General features: G+C 43.1%; 1 pseudogene; it reads right to left on the bottom strand.

Annotated features, from left to right (window-relative positions):
* The window catches only part of LOC115156371 (obg-like ATPase 1), a 68,027-nt pseudogene that overhangs the window by 35,169 nt on the left and 8,762 nt on the right, over positions 1-24,096 (bottom strand).

The following is a 24,096-nucleotide window of genomic DNA, read 5'->3' as shown; positions in this document are numbered from 1 at the left end:
TGCTCAAAAGCAGCAGTCTGACATGAAAAAATGAGCCTGATAAATGGCATTAATACATTTGAGTGTGACATCAAAGCCTTACCTCTTCCTCAGTCCAATCGCGACAGTAGCAGACATGTTTCTTTTCATCCGTTACCCAGTTCTTGATTTTGAGAATTACGTCCTGTTTGGGATTCAAAGAGAATGAACGAGGAGCCATTAAAGGAGATGAACAATAATAGAAACCCAGCAGGGTACAGGGTAACTATTTCCTAAATGCACGGTATCCTGATGCCCAAATGAACAATGCCTGCTCATATTGAAACAGGGGAGGCTTTGACATGGATGGCATGCACAAGGCCCCCCTTCACCCCCTAGTCTCACTATGTTCACCTGCTTGTCACACCTATTCGATACACTTGTATTCAATGAAGACCATCCAATAATACAAGTATGAGGAGGGGGGGGAAAAAAGAGAGAAAAAAAAAGAGAGAGAGAAAAGGTCAAGCAAGTTCGTTAGGGATACGCGTATGATGTTCAATCCCCTAGGCTCTCTGCAGTGAGCAGTCACATTGTTCAATCCCATAGGCTCTCTACAGTGAGCAGTCACATTGTTCAACCCCCTAGGCTCTCTGCAGTGAGCAGTCACATTGTTCAATCCCCTAGGCACTCTGCAGTGAGCAGTCACATTGTTCAATCCCCTAGGCTCTCTGCAGTGAGCAGTCACATTGTTCAATCCCATAGGCTCTCTACAGTGAGCAGTAACATTGTTCAATCCCATAGGCTCTCTGCAGTGAGCAGTCACATTGTTCAACCCCCTAGGCTCTCTGCAGTGAGCAGTCACATTGTTCAATCCCCTAGGCTCTCTGCAGTGAGCAGTAACATTGTTCAATCCCCTAGGCTCTCTGCAGCGAGCAGTCACATTGTTCAATCCCCTAGGCTCTCTGCAGTGAGCAGCCACATTGTTCAACCCCCTAGGCTCTCTGCAGTGAGCAGCCACATTGTTCAATCCCCTAGGCTCTCTGCAGCGAGCAGTCACATTGTTCAACCCCCTAGGCTCTCTGCAGCGAGCAGTCACATTGTTCAACCCCCTAGGCTCTCTGCAGTGAGCAGTCACATTGTTCCATCCCCTAGGCTCTCTGCAGTGAGCAGTCACATTGTTCAATCCCCTAGGCTCTCTGCAGTGAGCAGCCACATTGTTCAATCCCCTAGGCTCTCTGCAGTGAGCAGTCACATTGTTCAATCCCCTAGGCTCTCTGCAGTGAGCAGTCACATTGTTCAATCCCCTAGGCTCTCTGCAGTGAGCAGTCACATTGAATTTGCACTAGTCAGGTACTAATTCCACACTGCTCCTACTGGAGAAAATATTAGGCTTTTCCAGCAATGTTTGCCACATTCATTACTGAAGCAGTAGTGGGTTGAGACCACAGGCAAGACTGGGCCATGACAGGATCTGCGAGCGGGAATGGGTGGGAACATGGGAGGGAGGTAGTTATAAAAATTTGTAATAAAGAAATTGAGCCTATTATTGTTGATCTGGCCCCCACAGAAATTAGCGGAACACATTATTTTTGTTCCTGTCTTAACTTAACCTCCCCCTTCATATAAAACCTCCTCCACCCCCTGCAGCCCTCCCCCTACCTCCTCTTTCCTCCCCAAACCCTAGCAGCACTTCACAATCACACTCCCCTTTGAAAGAACAGAGGAAAAGCGCCTGTCAGAGCCTCAATTACACAATGGCAGAAAAAGCTCCACACACTGAACCCCAGCCAGCTGCATTCACTCTCTGCACATCTCTCTCCGCAGGAATTCTAAAGGCCTTTTAGTCAGGCAGCCAGAGTGCGGCCAGCAGGAGAGAGAGCAGGAAGAGCACCGCACACTCCACCCGCGCCAGCCCAAGCCTTCACAGAGAGATTAATCATGTGTGAAATGGAAACAGCAAACGGCCAGTGACACAGGCTGAACCCGCTCCAGGTTTCCCTCATCAGCTCTGGGCCTCCGTACAGCGCTCCTCTAACAGGCAGGTGTTAATAAAAGGCAAATAGGTCCCACGGGGGTCAAACACATATGCCTGCCACCAGGAAACACTGCTGGGGGTCTTAGCTGCTGACTATTATTGTTTGGTAAGGGCAGGGAATTCTGGGATTCAGCTGAGAAAAAAAAAGCAGTGAAACATTGTCCTTGTTCAATGTACATTGCGATCTCAAATGGATTTAAGCGACCATAACAAAACGATTGTAATATGAGTTTGAATAGCTTGTTCTGTCGCGACATAATGCCCACAGTGTTTTACTATATAAAGACATATTTTCTTGTGAGCCCACAATCAGTCAGTTGACTTTATGCTGAATAAATACATGCATAGTTCAATTGGCCGAGTATTCTCAGACAGAGGCAGATGGCATGGTTTCAATCACTCTTGAACTACCACAGATATCGTGTCTATATTTTGTAACAGGAATAATCAGCTCCAGTTACAAAACACGGCGTGCTTGTCTCAGCACGATCAATATCCAGTGCATCTTGCCAGCTATAGAATATTGAGTAACATAATATATATCTTTTTTGTTGTTGTAGAGAAATGTGTATGATATGTCACACTACAGAAATGTAAAAAAAATCTGTATTTAAATATGTGTTAATTCCGAATTCAGGAGTATTTTCGAAAGAGAGAGGACTGATTGAGGAGCTCTGGGAAAAACATGCGGCAGCTACGGAAATTAGTGCTTAATTCTAACTTCTCGTTAATTACTCAGTAAGTGCCAAATCTCAGGATGTAATTACTGTTTAAGTTCATATAGTTACATGCTATTTACCTGGTTATTTTATGGTACTCCTGGCGCTATAAAAGGACGTGATGCTAAACCATTTATTTATTTACATTAGTACCCATTTCCTGCAGTCAAATGACCAAATCGTATTCCATTGGCCTCAGGCGTGGAATGTTTAATGTCTCATAATTAATAAACATTCTACTTCAAAAGTTTTTAACAAATATTTCAGTCTTCTGTGATGTATATAACATGTAATATTGGGATGCAACTCTATATCTGACATGGTCCAGGTGTCTTCTTGTTTTTAAGCCCATAACCAGGTGTGTGAGGTGTATACCTTTGTTTCAACGTAGATTTGTTTAAGACTACCAAGAATCACTCTGTGTGACCCTGACTTAGCCCACTGCAGTGAATTAAGGAGAGTCATTAAGGAGAGTCATGGTATATAGTGGCAGAGGGTACTGCCTACATACTGAACCCTAAGCCTGGAAATAAATACAAGAATGAAGGATAATCTCAGTAGCACGCCTTTTCTTTCCCCCCAAAATCAAACTCAGTTGAATGTGTCAAATACCAAATTCGGCCTGTAAGAAATGCATTATATCCCCTGTAAAGCTCGCCCGAGCCGCTGATAAGGACCGCTCTCTCACTTCTAAAGGCCCCTTCTATAGATTTTGCTTGGGAAGGCACATACAACCTTTGACAAGTAATGCAGATCATTTTTATTCATTGCCTAAAATTGTCAGCAATTACGTGCGTCAGCGGCCACCTGCCTGGCCTGAATGGCTTGCCCGTCTGCCGGGCTGCTAAGGGGGATTACTCTGAGGGGGACCGACCGGCCAGGGCCCCTGCAGCAGGTGAAATGGCCCCGCTTGTTAGCGTAATGAGCGGTCAGACCCTCATGTGCCGGGGTTCTGAAATTGGGCTCCCTCTGAAAGACCAGATTACCTCGCTTACTCACCCATTCTGCAAAGGGGTCATACTCACTCTGCCCTGCACACTGAGAGTACATGACACAGGCAGCATCACTACCTGCATCCTGCTTCGCTAGCGGTGGAGGGACAGAGCAGAGCCCGCAATCAAAACAGAAGCGGAACTACAGCAGTAAATACTGCAAAGCTTCCATTTACGTCAATATGATTATGTCGTTTTGGATCCACATGCACTTCAATATGATATACAGTGTATTTGGATGCCCTCTAATCTTACAGTCTATTCGGTTTCTCACTGCGGAAAACCGAAGAATGTTCTGTCAAAGCACATTCCAAACATTTATTGTATTCATATCTAGATGTGGGATTGTGGGTCATCCATTGTATGGCCTCACCCAATTTCCAGAGACTGCTGTGGGTGCGAGAGCGCTGAGCGAGAGCTGTGCTGTGATTTGAGTACTACTTCAGATGAAAAGAGACTTGTGAAAACACTTTCATTAGCCCAGCACTGTGACCCAGGGTTAGCAGCTGAATACGTAAATCTCTATTAATGATTTCTACAGCAGAATACCCTGACCTGCGATCACTTTCAATCTCAGAAAAAGAAAGAAAAATGGGGCAGAGGGATACCCAATGGGGAGAACAGAAAAATACATTTTTCCCATTGGCAGTGTGTGGGAGGGTTATTATTTGTGTTTTGTGTGCTGTGTGGGGGATGCAGTGGACAGGCTGAGAGACTGACTCACATATTCAGGTTTGAGTTTCTTGTCGCTTCCCCTCACGGCCACCTTTTCCAGCTTCTCCATAATGGGCCCGATCAGCTCCTCATCCTTCAGTCTCAGCTCCTCATGGATGATCTCAATGTCCCTCACTGGGTCCATGTTCCCCTCCACGTGGACAATGTTCTCATCTGCAAACGCACCTTTAGAGTACAGCAACAGTATGACATCACTATAACACACTACCACATACATAATTACTTAAAACTTTGCTATAGCTACAGAGATTCACATGCATACATACACACACACTTACATACATCCATACATGCATACATACATCCATACATACATGCATACATGCATACATACATACATACATACATACATACATACATACATACATACATACATACATACATACATACATACATACATACATACATACATACATACATACACACACACTTACATACATGCATACATACATACATACATACATACATACATACATACATACATACATACATACATACATACATACATACATACATACATACATACATACATACATACATACATACATACATACATACATACATACATACATACATACATACATACATACATACATACATACATACATACCGGTCAAAAGTTTGGACACACCTACTCATTCAACGGTTTTTCATTATTTGTACTATTTTCTACATTGTAGAATAATAGTGAAGACATCCAAACTATGAAATAACACATATGGAATCACGTAGTAACCAAAAAAGTGTTAAAGAAATGAAAATATATTTTATATTTGAGATTCTTCAAAGCAGCTACCTTTTGCCTTCAGGACAGCTTTGCACACGTTTGGCATTCTCTCAACCAGCTTCATGAGGAATGCTTTTCCAACAGTTTTGAAGGAGTTCCCACATATGCTGAGCACTTGTTGGCTGCTTTTCCTTCACTCTGTGGTCCAACTCATCCCAAACCATCTCAATTGGGTTGTGGTCGGGAGATTGTGGAGGTCAGGTCATCTGATGCAGCACTCCATCCCTCTCCTTCTTGGTCAAATAGCCCTTACACAGCCTGGAGGTGTGTTGGTTCATTGTCCTGTTGAAAAACAAATGATAGTCCCACTCTCAAGCTGAACCTCGGCAAGACAGAGCTGCTCTTCCTCCCGGGGAAGGACTGCCCGTTCCATGATCTCGCCATCACGGTTGACAACTCCCTTGTGTCCTCCTCCCAGAGTGCTAAGAACCTTGGCGTGATCCTGGACAACACCCTGTCGTTCTCCACTAACATCAAGGCGGTGACCCGATCCTGTAGGTTCATGCTCTACAACATTCGCAGAGTACGACCCTGCCTCACACAGGAAGCGACGCAGGTCCTAATCCAGGCACTTGTCATCTCCCGTCTGGATTACTGCAACTCGCTGTTGGCTGGGCTCCCTACCTGTGCCATTAAACCCCTACAACTCATCCAGAACGCCGCAGCCCGTCTGGTGTTCAACCTTCCCAAGTTCTCTCACGTCACCCCGCTCCTCCGCTCTCTCCACTGGCTTCCAGTTGAAGCTCGCATCCGCTACAAGACCATGGTGCTTGCCTACGGAGCTGTGAGGGGAACGACACCTCCATACCTTCAGGCTCTGATCAGGCCCTACACCCAAACAAGGGCACTGCGTTCATCCACCTCTGGCCTGCTGGCCCCCCTACCTCTGAGGAAGCACGGTTCCCGCTCAGCCCAGTCCAAACTGTTCGCTGCTCTGGCACCCCAATGGTGGAACAAGCTCCCTCACGACGCCAGGACAGCGGAGTCAATCACCACCTTCCGGAGACACCTGAAACCCCACCTCTTTAAGGAATACCTGGGATAGGATAAAGTAATCCTTCTAACCCCCCCCCTTAAAAGATTTAGATGCACTATTGTAAAGTGGTTGTTCCACTGGATATCATAAGGTGAATGCACCAATTTGTAAGTCGCTCTGGATAAGAGCGTCTGCTAAATGACTTAAATGTAAATGTAAATGTAAGCGCAAAAAAATATCACATTTGGACTCATCAGACCAAAGGACAGATTTCCACCGGTGTAATGTCCATTGCTTGCGTTTCTTGGCCCAAGCAAGTCTTTTCTTATTATTGGTGTCCTTTAGTAGTGGTTTCTTTGCAGCAATTTGACCACGAAGGCCTGATTCACTCTGATGACTCCTTGCTGTCCCCAGTCCACCTGGTCATGCTGATGCTCCAGTTTCAACTGTTCTGCCTGCGGCTATGGAACCCTGACCTGTTCACTGGACATGCTACCTTGTCCCGGACCTGCTGTTTTGGACTCTAGCTCTACCGCACCTGCTGTCTCTAACTCTGAATGATCGGCAATGAAAAGCAAACTGACATTTACTCCTGAGGTGCTGACCTGTTGCACCCTCTACAACCACTGTGATTATTATTATCTGACCCTGCTGGTCATCTATGAACGTTTGAACATCTTGGCCATGTTCTGTTATAATCTCCACCCAGCACAGCCAGAAAAGGACTGGCCACCCCTCAAAGCCTGGTTCCTCTCTAGGTTTCTTCCTAGGTTCTGGCCTTTCTAGGGAGTTTTTCCTAGCCACCGTGCTTCTACATCTGCATTGCTTGGTGTTTGGGGTTTTAGGCTGGGTTTCTGTATAGCACTTTGTGACATCGGCTGATGTAAAAAGGGATTTATAAATACATTTGATTGATTGATTGATTGATTCACACAGTCTCCTCTGACCAGTTGTTGTTGAGATATGTCTGTTACTTGAACTCTTTGAAGCATTTATTTGGGTTACCTCTAATGAACGTATCCTCTGCAGCAGAGGTAACTCTGGGTCTTCCTTTCCTGTGGCGGTCCTCATGAGAGCCAGTTTGGGACTGCACTTGAAGAAACTTTCTTGAAATGTTCCGGATTGACTGACCTTCATGTCTTAAAGTAACGATGGACTGTCGTTTCTCTTTGCTTATTTGAGCTGTTCTTGCCATAATATGGACTTGGTCTTTTACCAAATAGGGCTATCTTCTACAATGTAGAAAATACAAAAAATTAAGAAAAACCTTGGAATGAGTAGGTGTGTCCAAACTTTTGACTGGTACTGTACATGCACACATACATACACACATTCATCAGTGTAGGTTGCTGAGGGGAGAACAGCTCATAATAATGTCTGGAACAGAGCACATGGAATGGCATCAAACACCAGAAAACCCTGTGTTTGAGGTATTTGATACCATTCCACATATTCCTCTCCAGCCATTACCGTGAGCCCGTGCTCCCTAATTAATGTGCCACCAACCTCCTGGGACATACTTACACACACACACACACACACACACACACACACACACACACACACACACACACACACACACACACACACACACACACACACACACACACACACACACACACACACACACACACACACCTGCTGCATTGCACTATGGGTATTGAGATACGCAACAATGATTACATTCTCAGGGGGAAAAATGAAGAAATAAAAAATCCTTCCACTTCAAAAAGCACAGTGGGAGATATAAGAAAACCATGCTAAATGTAACAGCCCATTCACATTTGACTATTCTACACAACACATACAGTAAGCCAGCACACATTTTGTAAGCACTACTATGGCTCCTCAACTTGCAGTGTCATGGTAAATTCCTCTAACAGTTGTCGTTTCCTTACATGGAAAACATGAGCTCCTTGCCAACTTTAGTACCACAATATGTGAGTGTTGCCAAAGGCGTTTCTGTTTTTTACTGTGCTGAGCAACAAAACAACTTTCTGTGCCAAAATGTAAATCTGTATGGTGTGTTGTAGCTCGTAATTTCGCTCTGGTCGAGCCTCTTAAAATGGTGAGGTGCAAACTAAACACAAACAGTTAAATAATGACCGCCTGGGAAAAAATCATGTATCCATAACTTGTGAAAATGTTACTGTAAATAAGAGTACATATAAAACAGGGCCTTCCCTCTGCTAGTCAATGGCCTACTTGCCATGGTATTGATGGTGATGAGATAACGAAGCACTTAACCACACAATTTAGGCAGCGACTGATGATGTCCTCCTTCTGATTCTGGAGAAGAGCTGAGGGTTCCGGCCACGGGGCAGGAAGGGAGGGGAGGGGGGTGGTGGGGGGGCATCTGTCAGATGGGGACTGACAACCCTTTAACACCAGCGAAGGGCACCTCTCTGGCCTACTATCCACCATGTCATTAACTAGTGTCAGCACAGTGATCGTTATCATTCACCCGACTGGCAGCTGACAAGAATCACTTAAGGCTTCCTGGACATCCGTCTGATATATAAACCTGTTTTCTGAGCGTTTTACTTCTATTAAGTCACAGGTAAAACACCATGTAACTAAATACAAAGATGTTTTTTCTGTGTATGTTTCAGCTCATTAGCAGTATAGTCTACACGTCTCCTACCTGGCAAGCATTAGCTATGAGATTACTTAGAAAATAATAAAAACAGTTTTAGTTAAACACTGACATCTTTAGTTGCATGTACACTTTCCATTGTCACGATAATATGAAGCTTATCATCACCCTGTGTGGTGGCTGTCAGGACACTGAAACTCAGGTTAGAAACATTGCTGTGTTGATGAATGACGCACGCTGTGTTCGGCATCTGCGTGTTGGCGAAGACTTACTTAATTCGAACAGCACTCCTGGTTCAAGTGCTGATACCTCAGTGGAGAGGACTGTTGACAGTTGAGGCCCGGTGAGAAAGTTAGTAATTTGACTGATTCATGCCACTTATCATGGCTGTCATACTTCTGATTCTGAACAAGTTTCAACCATGATTCATGTTGGAAATATTGACGGGGTTTTAATGTGCAATAGAACACCTCTGCAGTTTCCTAAGTTCTCCTCTACCTGATTTTTAAACAAATTCAGTGACGTGTGTTATATTTAAGCAATAAGGCACGAGGAGTTGTGCTATGGCCAATATACCACGGCTAAGGGCTGTTCTTATGCACAACGCAACGTGCCTATTGGCCATATACCACTAACCCCCGAGGTGCCTTATTGCTATTATAAACTGGTTACCAACGTAATTAGAACAGTAAAAATAAATGTTTTGTCATACCCGTGATACACGGTCTGATATACCACAGCTGTCAGCCAATCAACATTCAGGGATCAAACCACTCAGTTTATAATCGCCAGGTCGCAGTTGTAAATGAAAATTTGTTCTCAACTGGCCTACCTGGTTAAATAAAGGTGCCATTTTTTAAATAAAAAAAATTGTAATAGGACTCTTATAGTTCTTGTCTATCTGGTTTATATAAACATAAACATTTGTCAGTTCACTTAAGAAAACAGTATGAAACAAGAATTTCATACTCTCTTTGGTAGACTTCATCAAGATTCCACCCACCCATCCACCCAGAATCCTCTCTATATACAGATTATTGCCCAGCTGCAAGGACCATCACACCCCACTCCCTACTCCCCACCTTTCCCCTGTGGAGGGATAGTCCTGCACACACAAAAAAGGCTGGGTTAAAAACAACCCAATTTGGGTAAATATTGGACAGAACACAAGTTGGGTTGTTTTGACCTAGTCAGTTAGGTCACAAACAACCCATTGTTTTTTTAAAGTTGGGTTGTTGATGCTGGGTTATTGAGCTATGATCACCGGGTCAGATCAGAAGACAGGAGGCGTGGCTTAGTAGGGGTGTGGCTTTCAGATAGTGATTTTTGGCCACCCACGAGAGTAAATGTAATTCCGGTTAATCTGTTCTGTTGTCTTGTCAACACATGCTAAGGTTGAGCATTGACACTTCTCTTGCTTTAATAAGGCTTACACAAGAGTATGAGTTTCATAAGTGCCTATGCATATCCCAATGTTGGGATGATTACCACTTTTGTTATATTTAAAAAAATAATGCTATACATTTTATATTAAGGTATGAAATGTGCAGAAATATTGAAAGAACGTATTCATTTGCAGTATACAAATTTAACATGAATGACATTTACTCTCACGGGTGACTAAAAATAACTATCTAAAAGCCTGCTTTTGGATTACTTAAAAATTGATTAATTTAACAATCAGTTGGGTTTTTATTCACTTTCATGCTTGGTATTTTTTTAATGTAATTCATAAGTATTTATTAAAAAAAAAAAAATCATAGGTTATTTTTAGGAGGAGTGGTCTATTGGGGTGTGGCTTACATATAGGTCGTTTTGGCCACTTGTGAGAGTAAATGTCATTCCTGTTCATCATGTTATGTTTGTACACGGCAAACTTAAATTTCCCCTCAATATTTTTGCATATTACACATTTTAATATACAATGACATTATTATTTAAATATCACAACAAAATGGTAACTATCCCAATATTGGGATACACATAGGCACTTGAAGAACTCAACTTGTGTAAGCCTCAATTGGCTACAAAAGTGTGTTGACAATACAACAGAACAGATGAACCGGGATTACATTTACTCTCACAGGTGGCCAAAAATAACTATCTGAAAGCCACAACCCTACTAAGCCCCGCTCCTGATCTGACCCGGTGGATCATAGCTCAATAACCCAACTGGCTGGATCAAAAATAACCCAATGTGTGTTCTGTCCACTATTTACCCAGCTATGTGTTGTTTTTAACCCAGCATTTTTTTTTGCGTGTTCCAGACTCCCTACTGTGCAGGGAATATCAAATCTCTGACTGACCAACAACACCCCTGCTCATCACTGGGAGTCTGAAAGTGGGGAAAAAATGAAACAATCAAGAGAAGGAGAAACAATCAGCAAATCCATTCTTTATGTGCTTGTTACACTGGCTTCTTCTGGCCCCTGACATTACACAACAGTATGTGGATTTTTTTTCAAATAAAACAAGCAATCTGCAACTGCTAACATCACCATTCAATCATTTTGAACTGTGTGATAGCGTGATGAGATCGACAACAAAATTACAGACGAACATGAAATCAAACTTTCCAGTCTCATTCAAGTCAACAGAAGCTCTACACTTTGGTGCAAGCTGTCATGATCATGCGCGTCGTCGTGCTCATGGTAAAATGAACTTATCCAATTACTCTTTGCCTAATCAGGCTGTTTTGGTTCCTCTCCTCTTCCAGAGGTACTCCACAGTATAAACAGTTCACTTACGCCACACAGAAAGGGGCTAATCAGTGGAATTATTGTTTTGCTGCTCCAATTTGCCAGCTCCCAGTTCTACACTGATTGGAATGAAAATGTGCTATTGTGTGCACGGTCCCTCCATGAACTTAAAGTGAAAATAATGCAATGTGAATCATTTGTGAGAGGCACAAATGTGCATACTGACAAAGGATTCTGATTTTTTGGGGGGGACGGATAAAACAATAGTGTTTGTGAGGGTTTATTGTTCTATAGGCTACATCTATAATATCCATTTGGTGGTTACTGTCACGTTCTTGAAAATGATCGGACCAAGGCGCAACGTGGGTATAGTTCCACATATTTATTTAAGTGAAGCTAACAAAACAAAATAACAAAACTTACAAAGACCGTGAGGAGGTAGTGCCCAAACACACTAACAATCAATCAATATCCCACAAAACACAGGTGGGGAAATAGCTACCTAAATATGTTCCCCAATCAGATGCAAAGATAAACATCTGCCTCTAATTGGGAACCATATTAGCACCAACATAGAAATAGACATACTAGATCAGCCCCTAGTCACGCCCTGACCTACTACACCATAGAGAACCAAGGGCTCTCTATGGTCAAGGCGTAACAGTACCCCCCCCCCAAAGGTGCGGACTCCGGCCGCAAAACCTGAAACCAAATGGGGAGGGTGGGGGGGGGGGGTGATTAGTGTCGGTGGCGGCTCTGGTGCAGGTTGTAGCCCCCGCCCAGACCTCGGATCCGGCCATCGCGCTGGGCTGAACGCCGTGCCTGCGTGCCTGGACTGGGCATCGGCACAAAGGAAAACTCCGGCCATAGAGCTGGGTTGGACGCCGTGCCTGGACTGGGCACCGGCGCAAAGGAGGACTCCGGCCCTGGAGCTGGACGCCGTGCCTGAACTGGGCACCGGCGCAGAGGAAGGCTCCCTCCAAAGAGCGGGACTGGACGCCGTGCCTGGACTGGGCACCGGCGCAGAAGAAGGCTCCAGCCTTGGAGCTGGACTGGATGCCGTGCCTGGACTGGGCACCGGCGCAGAGGATGGCTCCTGCCATGGAGCGGGACTGGACGCCGTGCCTTGAAGCTCTGGACCGTTGACCGTCGCTAGAGGTTCCGGACTGTGGACCGTCGCAGGAGTTTCCGGACTGTGGACCGTCGCAGGGGGTTCCGGACTGTGGACCGTCGCAGGGGGTTCCGGACTGTGGACCGTCGCAGGGGGTTCCGTTCTGGGAAACGTCGCCGGAAGCTCTGGACTGGGAAACGTCGCCGGAAGATCTGGACTGGGAAACTTCGCCGGAAGCTCTGGACTGGGAAATGTCGCGGGAAGCTCTGGACTGTGAACTGTCGGCGGAAGATCTGGATGCACTGGAGCCCTAGTGCGTGGAGCCGGTACAGGTGGCACCGGACTGGTGACACGCACTTCAGGGCGAGTGCGGGGAATAGGCACAGGACGTACCGGACTGGGGAGGCGCACTGGAGGCCTGATGCGTGGAGCTGGTACAGGTGGCACCGGACTGGTGACACGCACTTCAGGACGAGTGCGAGGAGAAGGCACAGGACGTACTGGACTGGTGACACTCTCTTCAGGGTGAGTGCGAGGAGCAGGCAGAGGACGTACCGAACTGGGGACACGCACTTCAGGGCGAGTGCGAGGAGCAGGCACAGGACGTACCGGACCGGGGACACGCACTTCAGGGCGAGTGCGAGGAGCAGGCACAGGACGTACCGGACTGGGGAGGCGCACTGGAGGCCAGATGCGTGGAGCCGACACAGGTTTCACCAGACTGCTAACTGAATCTTCTGGTCGAATGATGAGCAGAACACACTTGCACAACATCTCTCTCATCTCTCTCTCTCTCCCAACTTCTCCATTGCCTCCCTGACAGTCTCTGGCTCTTCCAATGGCTCAGCCGCCAGCTCCATGTGCCCCCCCCCCCAAAAATGGTGGGGTTTCTGTGGCCGCGGTCTGACGACACGCTCCTCCAGAGCTTGCCATTCGGGCTCTGGCACTCTCCTCGGCTCGACCGGCCACCCCTTGTGGCCGCGAACCCTGGTGTCGTCGCTGTCCTCCATTAGTACCTTCCGTCTGCCGCCAAGGAAGGGTTTCGCATCCACCCATCACTTCTTCCCATGTCCAAAACTCCTTTACCTGGTGAACACGCTGCTTGGTCCTGGTTTGGTGGGATATTCTGTCACGTTCTTGAAAATGATCGGACCAAGGCGCAGCATGAGTATAGTTCCACATATTTATTTAAGTGAAACTAACAAAACAAAACTTACAAAGACCATGAAGACATCGTGCCCAAGCACACTAACAATCAATCAATATCCCACAAAACACAGGTGGGGAAATAGCTACCTAAATATGTTCCCCAATCAGAGGCAACGATAAACAGCTGCCTCTAATTGGGAACTATATTAGCACCAACATAGAAATAGACATACTAGATCACCCCCTAGTCACGCCCTGACCTACTACACCATAGAGAACCAAGGGCTCTCTATGGTCAAGGCGTGACAGTTAGCTAATACATTGTTGGAAAGGCTTTACATAAGTGATATAACTAATTATATTAGCAATATTTTGATACTGTTAATCGTTTAAATAAAAGCCCTCACAACAAAAGGACAAATACTATATCAAGAAAAAGCTACATTAAACCGAAGAGCATAATACTAACTCACTATTACACACACAGAATTCATAAATGGATTGTGAATTTGGCCAATATTTGACTATCATCACGGCAAAGGAAAGAAGCTCCTTTGTCCTTCTAAGTTTAAGAACAGCTGATCCACTACCCCTTCAGTGATCTAAGACAGTCTTTACTGAACACTACATTGCAAAGTAATTTACTTTTATTTCCTCTAATTTCACATTTACATCACACCAGGCCCATTCAGGCCTTAGTAAGTGGGCTACTATCTATGTATGAGGAGAAAAAGAGAAGAAGAAAAAAACAGGAGGGAAATCTCCACAATTAGGCCTTTAACGACTGGGTCTGGGTAGGCCTCTGTGAAGACAGCACTTATGAGACTGCGGCGCCACACAAAGCCACAAGCAAGACTGTAAAAAAAAAAGGGGGGGGGGGGTTTTCAGGAGTCAAGCTTATCTTGCAATTAACATTTTACTACTTCATTTCAAATACTGTATGTTTTGAAGAGGCCATTACCAGGTGTGCCTTTATTGACAGAACAAAGGACTTTATCTTCTCAGGGCTTGTGGCTCAACACTGCCCTGACCAGAGGACGGCTGAGAGGAGTGGAGTCTGGGGAAGCCTTGCCTCAACATAGTCATGGGATAGGACCAGGGCTCTAAAGTGCAACTCATTTGGTTGCATATGCAAAAAAAAAACATTCCTGTGCGACTAGGAGTTTCATTTTGGGAGCACTGTGCGACTACGAAAAAATCTCCCAGATAATAATTGTTGTAATGATTAGGCTACGCTGTACCTTTGTTTCCGAGGGCACTAGAGAAACAAGCGAGTGCAGATTCGTCAGTGTCATGGTTGCACCATTACTACAGCGAAAACGGCTTGCTTCTAGCCCAACCAGCCAGGTCAAAAGATCTGACTCATACCAGCGCAACATTTGTATCTTCCTATTGCGGGTCTCCGGGACCGCATTTTACATTCATACACCATGTCGTGGGACGTTCTAAAACTACTCGCGCGTCGACATCGTTAACCATTTGTTTCAAATTCGTTTAGTGATGTTACCTCATTGGCTAGCTAGCTAACAAACCTGGTAACTTGACCAGTATATCCAAACATTTGGGGGCACTGAAAAAAAGGAAATGGGATAGCTTCTTCAGGAGATCAATGATCGTAGATAGCAATGAATGAATGACAGATCTCTTGCATGTTGTCATCACAAAACTTTAATTTTTTTAAGAGACGTATGATTTTCAATGTAATGCATCGAAATAGGAAACATGTGCTTTTACACAATGTAGAAACCTAATATTCCACATGACAGGTATTCATATCGACATTATAGCTTGAAGTGATAATGCCTAAGAAGGCGGTGTTTGGAGGATATATTGGCATAGGTGTTCTCGAGGGCCAGCAAACCGCTCCAATACATCCATCAAACACTGGCTTCAAGAGTATTAGCATTTCTTAAAGGCTGTTTTCTAGGGACATTTATTTGGATACATCCATAACAATGAGCTAATGAGGTGCGATTTCCCATGGCATAGAAAATGTGCTCACTCATCAGGACACTGTTGTTCAGAGGAGCTTCATTTAGTTTTACCTTTTTTGAATTGAGATTTCTTTGTATATATATCCATAAAAATGATGCCAGCTGATTCATGATTTCGACTGGCTGAGAAATGCTGCCTGTCTGTCTGCTGGAGATCGAATTTGAATATTGAAACAATTTTGAAATGTCAGAGACAGACAGCAAGGTTTATACACATTGAAAACTAAATGTTAGTCTAAAAGAAATGTGAGACAATGTCTAGATGCTTTTTATAGTGGAGATAAAATGTATAAATTGCTTGGCTGGGTTGATGAGACAGTGGATTGCGGCATTCAGGATTAGACCCACCCGTTGTATAATTTATAATAAACAAATGTATTTACAGTCTTACATATTTGTTTCTAGGGCAAAAGATGTGCTTCTAAAGCAGCTTGAATGAAAATAGGCCCAATATAGGCTGTATATCAATCAATTTAAAAAATCTTATTTTCTGGTGCTCCTAAATTGAATTTGGTGCTCTTAACTTTTTCAAGTGAAAAAAAGAGAGCACCAGTGAGAGCACCAGTGAGAGCTAAGGACCTTAGGCTTTCCGCTTTCCCACTTTTCTTTTTTTGTTATCTTTTTTCTATTAGACGCTCTTATCCAGAGTGACTTACAGTAGTGAGTGCATACATTTAAGTACTTTTTCATACTGGTCCCTTGTGGGAATCAAACCCACAACCCTAGCATTGCTCTACCAACTGAGCATCTAACATGCTCTGCCTTCTCTTTTCTTAACATGTCTCAATAGATTGACTCTGCCTTTTACAGCATCTGCAATGTAGAGTTCCATTCCCATAGTGAAATTAATAAAGTTCACAGACATAAAAAATTACAAATAGGTATCAAATCAAATGTTATTTGTCACATGCGCCGAATACAACAGGTGTAGACCTTACCGTGAAATGCTTACTAACAAGCCCTTAGCCAACAATGCAGTTCAAGAAAGAGTTAATTCTGAAAATATTTACCAAGTCAACTAAAGTAAAAAATAATTAAAAGTAACAATAAAACAACAATAACGAGGCTATATACAGGGGGTACCGGTACCGAGTCAATGTGCGGGGTACAGGTTAATCGAGGTGGCGAGCAAGGTTTGTTACATCTCTAGTTCAAATCAATTGGCACTATAGTGGGCTCATTGTTTTTTGGGTTTTTCACCTTGTTTTTCCTCAGGGGTGCTGACATGTGAGCTTTCAATGAACCAAGGTGACAACTGTTTCAAGAGGCCATATATATTCAGTTTGTAGAGGTGAAACACTTGAAAACATGTAGCTAGTTTGAGGGCCTGATGTCATTACTTTTCTTTCAAGTACAAAGATAAGGAGAGACAGGAAACAGATCAATACTGATCAAACTGACTACTCTGATGTTGCTACCTGGAGAGGCTATGCGGTCAACATAATTCAGTCAAATTACAGTATTCACTGGCTGCTAATTTCCTGTGCATGTTTTCACATGCGAGAGGGGGAAGAGCAAATCTGAAGCGTTTGCATTCCTGGCCCAGCTTTTTAAGATGTTCTATACAAACCTAGTACCGCAATTCTCCTGGTATTCAGAGCAGTAAAAGCTACTTTATGAGCCTGTCAGGAAAAGCACATTATGGCCACCTTCCCTGCATCAAAACACTGCCAACGCAGACATGATTATTTATGTTGATTCTGGGAATATCCTTTTAAATATATATCATGAAACAAGATGATAGCAGACTTTCATGTAGGACTCACCTCACTTCTTGTAGGTTATTTAGTTTCTCAACAGAGAGCAAAAACGGAAAATGCATCTGTACCTTACTTTTTTTTTGTTAAGGACATCAGAAATGTTATTTTTGTATATTTCAAGTACGTCCTAATTTTTACGACGTTTCAGAATTGATTGTAACAAAATGGCATTGTTTCATCCTATGAATATTAGTGGGCTACCTCATAAGGTATCTCCCATTCCAATTTAAACTCAAGCCAATTGTAGTACTTCCAACCAAACTAATGTATCAAATGTGTATCTTTTCAGCAAATATTTTTCCCACTGAAAATGGCTACCAAAGTAAAGAGCTGACATCTGACTGGGAAGGTAACCTCTCAGTCTAGTTGGTTATTTATGCAGCTGAAGAATTAATGTACCAGGGAGGCTCCGGATTTCATTAACTCTGATAGACAATAATGGTGTTCATTCCCTTTTCACTTAAGTTTCCTCTGTCATTTTTTTCAAGCCAGTGGGTCTGAGGGTGCCTTGATTGAAAGGAACCATCATATGCACATCACTGTTGTCCCACATCATTCAGAGAACAAACCTTTTTAGATCCTTAACTACCATAGCGGTGCTGATTGCACAGGCACCAGCAATTTCCTAACCAACCGCCACCTGAACAATGATGTGTACGGCTTTCAGACCCTCCAGCCTTTCAACGGTGAATCATTTCACAGTTTGGAACGAGATCTCCATAGCAACTCCTCTTTGAGGGGTTTAGAATCAACATCCAATAATTCTATGATCATCGGGCCCAGCCATTCCCAATGCTTCTTTTCACAGTGGACAGGGAAGGGGGGCAGGAGAAGGAAGCAGACAAATTCTACAGTCTATTTCAGGCAATTCATCCAGCAGCCCCATTAGAATTCAAAATATTTCGACCTTCAATCACCAAGCATGTTATCTGGAGCTGCTGTGATCTCCAGTCAAGATGGGTAGACATTTTAGTCTAGTCAGCCACGATGAGTGGAGGTTGACAAAAACTCATTCATTCTGGCAGAATCAAAATGCTCTTTTAAACGGCGTGACAGTATATCTCAACACAGCCCACAAACACAGGGAGGATTCTGGTCTTCGCCAGTAAACAGAGCAAAACGCTGTGCATCCGCTCTGTGTCTCCAGGAAATCACATCACTCTGTAAAACAGCAGACCATATAAATGCAGTGGCTGACACAACAACACACAGGCTGCATTTCTAAAATAAATGATTGTGCTCGTGTATAAAAACAACATAACTTAACGTATCATTTATTTGCTCCGCAGATTAAACGCAATTCTGGAAAGGATGTAATCCTTTGATATCTGTAGAACACTTGGAAATGGGACTGGGGTCAGGTACTATTTGTCTTAACACTGGAAATAGTTTGGAGTATGCTCTAATGACTACTGAATACAAATCAACTTGTATTATAACTGCTCAATAAAGTTGTGACAAACGCTCATACATATAAATCACGAGTCTAGTTCAACGTGAAGTGCCTCTCCAGCAATGTAAACAAAGACAAAACACAACCACTTCCAGTCCGTGCATTTTGTGGCTTACCCACTAAACAGTCATGTTTGTGAATGCAGTGTGACTAGCTACGAGGACACTACAGGGTGCTGTCAATTCATTATGCTTTCATCACGGTCGTTTCCTTTCCATCATAAACAGTGTTTTACAATACCAGTGGATGATTCTGCCAGGCAGTCATTACCCAGGGGACATAGACACTAGTAGTGCCTAAATGTCAGAAGTAGGGAATATCGTTCAAAAAAAATCGGAGAAATAACAGGGTGAGTTGTCATCCCCAGAGGTACGTGTCTACAACATCTCTGTGAGTCACATGATCCCCCTCCATACCAACACCAGAGGGGCCTCCACAGGAAAGCCAGCGTACAGTCTCATACCCAGACCCCTTTGCCATCATTCGTTAGAAAATCAATGTAATGGGTAAATATTACCAGTATCGGGGTTGTTGACATTTTTATTTTTCTTAAATTCAAATGAACATTTTCTTAAATTCAGAGTTTCAAGTTCAATGTTTTTATTCATCAAATTACAGACAGAAAACACTATATTATGACTGTAACCGATTCAATACTTTCTCAATATTTCCTCATGTAAGGTATAGTAATGCCATGCTAAGCCTGTTTCTGCTGGTTTAAAGAGAATCTTGTTTAAACGCAGTAGCATGCAGGTGTTCAAGGCATTCAATTAAAGTGAGAAGAGTGTGAGCCAAGAAAAACTGCTGCTTTCCAATTGATTGACAAAATCCAGTCTTTGTGAATGAATGTACTACAGTGTATACTACTGCTTTGGCTACATACATTGAGAAAGACAAACACATGGATGAGAATGACTCACAACTATGTACAGTATCAGACTCTGGTAACGGACTATTCATAAGCATACGATTTCTGATACTGCCTTCGACCTGCTCACGCGACAACCTGGGAGTAGTCTGTGAGCATCCTCTTTCTTCAATAAATAGCTGGAGATGAAACCAATGTGAATGAGGCCATGTGGGGAAGCATGCTTGCTGGTAAGGGACACAGGAGACTCAGTAGAGTCGGTGAGCAGGAACGAGTTTGTCTGCGTGTCTGTGTCTCAGGAAGAGGATCCAACAGTGTTCCAGTCACTGCAGAAGCACTCGGAGCACTTACCCTTCAAACTACTCCCTTATGAAATCTGGGCATTTAATAGAACCAGCTTTCAGGATGCCATAATGCCACTTAATAGTTTTTGGGAAGGTTTCGTTAAAAGCAAATCCACTGTTTATACAGGCTTTTCAAAACCATTAGGGGTCGAAAAAGATTCATAACATGCAGACTTCTGGGAGAATTGAGCAACTACCACTGACTTGACATCAAAGTTCCCACACCAGGCTGAAAAACCTGTTTGACCACTGCCTGGCTTCGATAAGTCTATAGCTAAGGTATGTAAAGTTAAAGGAGGATGCACTTTTTAGAACAGTGTTCCTCAACTGGCAGCCAACGGGCTGAATTTGGCCCGTGGGTAGGTTAATTTGCCCCCCCAACTTTTCTGAGCAATTTTTTGGGGAGAATTTTCATTGTTGGACATAAAAGACCGCTCCAAGTTATTTCAATTTTGGAAATCTGTTCCCAAGTATTCCAATACATAATAGAGAGACACATGATCGGAAAAAAGTAGGCCAGGTTTGAAATGGTAATGTTTTAGTCCAATATTAAATCTGTTTGGGATTCTTGTGAATGCCAGAGGAGATTCAAGACTGCTTGGGATTCAAGACTGCCAGAGGAGATTCTCTTTGATCAACTTGCAGTCTGCAAATGATTTGTAATTACTTTCTGGCCCCTCGACCATCCGCTCAAGAAAGAATCGGCCAGCGGCTGAATCTAGTTGATGATCCCCGGTTTAGAACATAACCATGCACATCAATATACCAACAAGTTAATGATAGAGACATTTTAAAACAGCAATGTTTGACTATTAAAGGAAAACACAATTTAAATGGATGTTTTCCAGAATATTCGGATCAACAACAGAGGCAGTATAGTTAAATAAAACTGGATTTCTATAGCAACCTGCAGCTGTTGGGCTCGGAAAGTGATGAATTTCAAAATTGAAACAATATCAACTGCAATTATGCTTTACTTCTTATAGAGTAGAGTAGAGTGTTTGTAGAGCTGAAGCTGAAACCAGGAAGTGGTCTATACTGTCCAAGATCTAGCATCCTTCCTCTAAGTTCTGATAATATAGGGACAAATCACTACTGACAAGAATGTGTCACTTAAACTAAATGAGAAAAATGTCAAAAATGTATTGTCTAGTGTAGTTTAGTCCCTCGTTTACAAGGGAAACAATTGCATATAGGCGTACATTCACAAAGGGTTTCCATAATGGAAAAAAGTTCAGTTTTACAGCTGGTCTACTGTAGAGTATGGCTGAGATTTCCAAACCTCCCCCACTTCATTTGATCAGGATCAGGTCAACCAGTCAGGCACAGGTACATGCACTAACAAGCACACTATTGACACTCACTTAGGTTGAGCGCCAGCTCTGCCACGGAGCAGCAGCCTTTTGTCAGATGTTTGGAGAAACCCGTTTCTAATTTTCAGACACAAACATGCCGTTCCAGACAAGAAAAAGTGTGCTCACCCCAACCGTATAATCAAGCAATACAAAAGAAGCGCCTGGAATATTGCAGCCTATACTGCCTGACACCAGATAAAACACTTATATAATTGCAAAACAAAACCAGCAATGTTTAATGGTTAACTTGTGGAACATACAGCTTAGTCTCTAAGGAGTCCACAGAGGGACAACAATGGTATGTCAAAACAGATCATCGTAAAATGACAGTAAAAGCACCAGCATAATCTCATCCTTATTTAGAAAGTCTGTTTTCTACACACAGGCATAAAAGAGCTGGTTTTGGTTTGAGGATCTGCTTCATTTTTTCTGTCACTATAAAAAAGCGAGCACATACAGTTGAAATCGGAAGTTTACATACACCTTAGCCAAATACATTTGAACTCAGTTTTTCACAATTCCTGACATTTAATCCTAGTAAAAATCTCCTGTCTTAGGTTAGTTAGTATCACCACTTTATTTTAAGAATGTGAAATGTCAGAATAATAGTAGAGAGAATTATTTATTTCAGCTTTTATTTCTTTCATCACATTCCCAGTGGTTCAGACGTTTACATACACTCAGTTAGTATTTGGTAGCATTGCCTTTAAATTGTTTAACTTGGGTCAAACATTTCGGGTAGCCTTCCACAACCTTCCCACAATAAGTTGGGTGAATTTTGACCCATTCCTCCTGACAGAGTTGTAACTGAGTCAGGTTTGTAGGCCTTCTTGCTCGCACACACTTTTTCAGTTCTGCCCACAAATGTTCTATAGGATTGAGGTCAGGGCTTTGTGATGGCCACTCTAATACCTTGACTTTGTTGTCCTTAAGCCATTTTGCCACAACTTTGGAAGTATGCTTGGGGTCATTGTCCATTTGGAAGACCCATTTGTGACCAAGCTTCAACTTCCTGATTGATGTCTTGAGATGTTGCTTAAATATATCCACATAATATTCCTGCCTTATGATGCCATCTATTTTGTGAAGTGCACCAGTCCCTCCTGCAGCAAAGCACCCCCACAACATGATGCTGCCACCCCTGTGCTTCATGGTTGGGATGGTGTTCTTCAGCTTGCAAGCATCCCCCTTTTTCCTCCAAACATAACGATGGTCATTAAGGCCAAACCGTTCTATTTTTGTTTCATCAGACCAGAGGACATTTCTCCAAAAAGTACAATCTTTGTTCCCATGTGCAGTTGCAAACCGTAGTCTGGCTTTTTTATGGCGGTTTTGGAGCAGTGGCTTCTTCCTTGCTGAGTGTCCTTTCAGGTTATGTCGATATAGGACTCATTTTACTGTGGATATAGATACTTTTGTACCTGTTTCCCCCAGCATCTTCACAAGGTCGTTTGCTGTTGTTCTGGGATTGATTTGCACTTTTCGCACCAAAGTATGATTTTCCCATGATGTCAAGCAAAGAGGCACTGAGTTTGAAGGTTGGCCTTGAAATACATCCTCAGGTACACCTCCAATTGACTCAACTGATGTCAATTAGCCTATCAGAAGCTTCTAAAGCCATGATATAATTTTCTGGAATTTTCCAAGCTGTTTAAAGGCACAGTCAACTTAGTGAATGTAAACTTCTGACCCACTGGAATTGTGATACAGTGAATTATATGTGAAATAATCTGTCTGTAAACAATTGTTGGAAAAATGACTTGTGTCATGCACAAAGTAGATGTCCTAACCGACTTGCCAAAACTATAGTTTGTTAACAAGAAATTTGTGGAGTGGTTGAAAAACGAGTTTTAATGACTCCAACCTAAGTGTATGTAAACTTCCGACTTCAACTGCACTAACAAATAATCAAAATTGAGGTTAGGTATTTTAGTAGCTAGAGAACCCTATTCTTGAGTGACCTTGTTCCTAACAGCACTGTGACACTGTGTTCAGTCACATCCTGGGATGAAAATGTATTAAAGGTTTAAGGGTCAAATGGTAACATTGATAAAAAAAAACATTCTATAGATCAATATTTGATCTACATTACCAGTTTAACACTTTGTAGTAAAGCACACATTGGAGCACACACTATGTCGTAGTGGGCCCATCTCCTGTGTATCGGCACCATTCTGTTGCATGCTCTCTGGAGTGACAAAGAGAGAGTTCCCAATTCAACTATACATACATTGTTAACAAACTATAGTTTTGGCAAGTCGGTTAGGACATCTACTTTGTTCATGACACAAGTAATTTTCCCAACAATTGTTTACAGACAGATTATTTCACTCATTATTCACTGAGTTCCCCCTCATTTTTATGACTTTTTAGGGATAGTGAAATGACTTTTTAGGGATAGTGAAACTATTCCGTGAAAGCTGAAAGGCCATTTCTGTAGCACGGGTACAATTCAGCATTGTTGCTTTCAGTTTATCATGCCCACTAACTGCCTTTGTATTCTCAGTAAATACACAGATGTGAGTGCATCAGCAAAACAACCCCCACAAAATACTTCTCACT

The sequence above is a fragment of the Salmo trutta genome, chromosome 20, assembly GCF_901001165.1.
Source record: "Salmo trutta chromosome 20, fSalTru1.1, whole genome shotgun sequence".
In the NCBI taxonomy this organism is placed as follows: Eukaryota; Metazoa; Chordata; class Actinopteri; order Salmoniformes; family Salmonidae; genus Salmo; species Salmo trutta.
The sequence above is the reverse complement of the archived record's forward strand: the minus strand, read 5'-3'. Positions and strand labels throughout refer to the sequence as shown.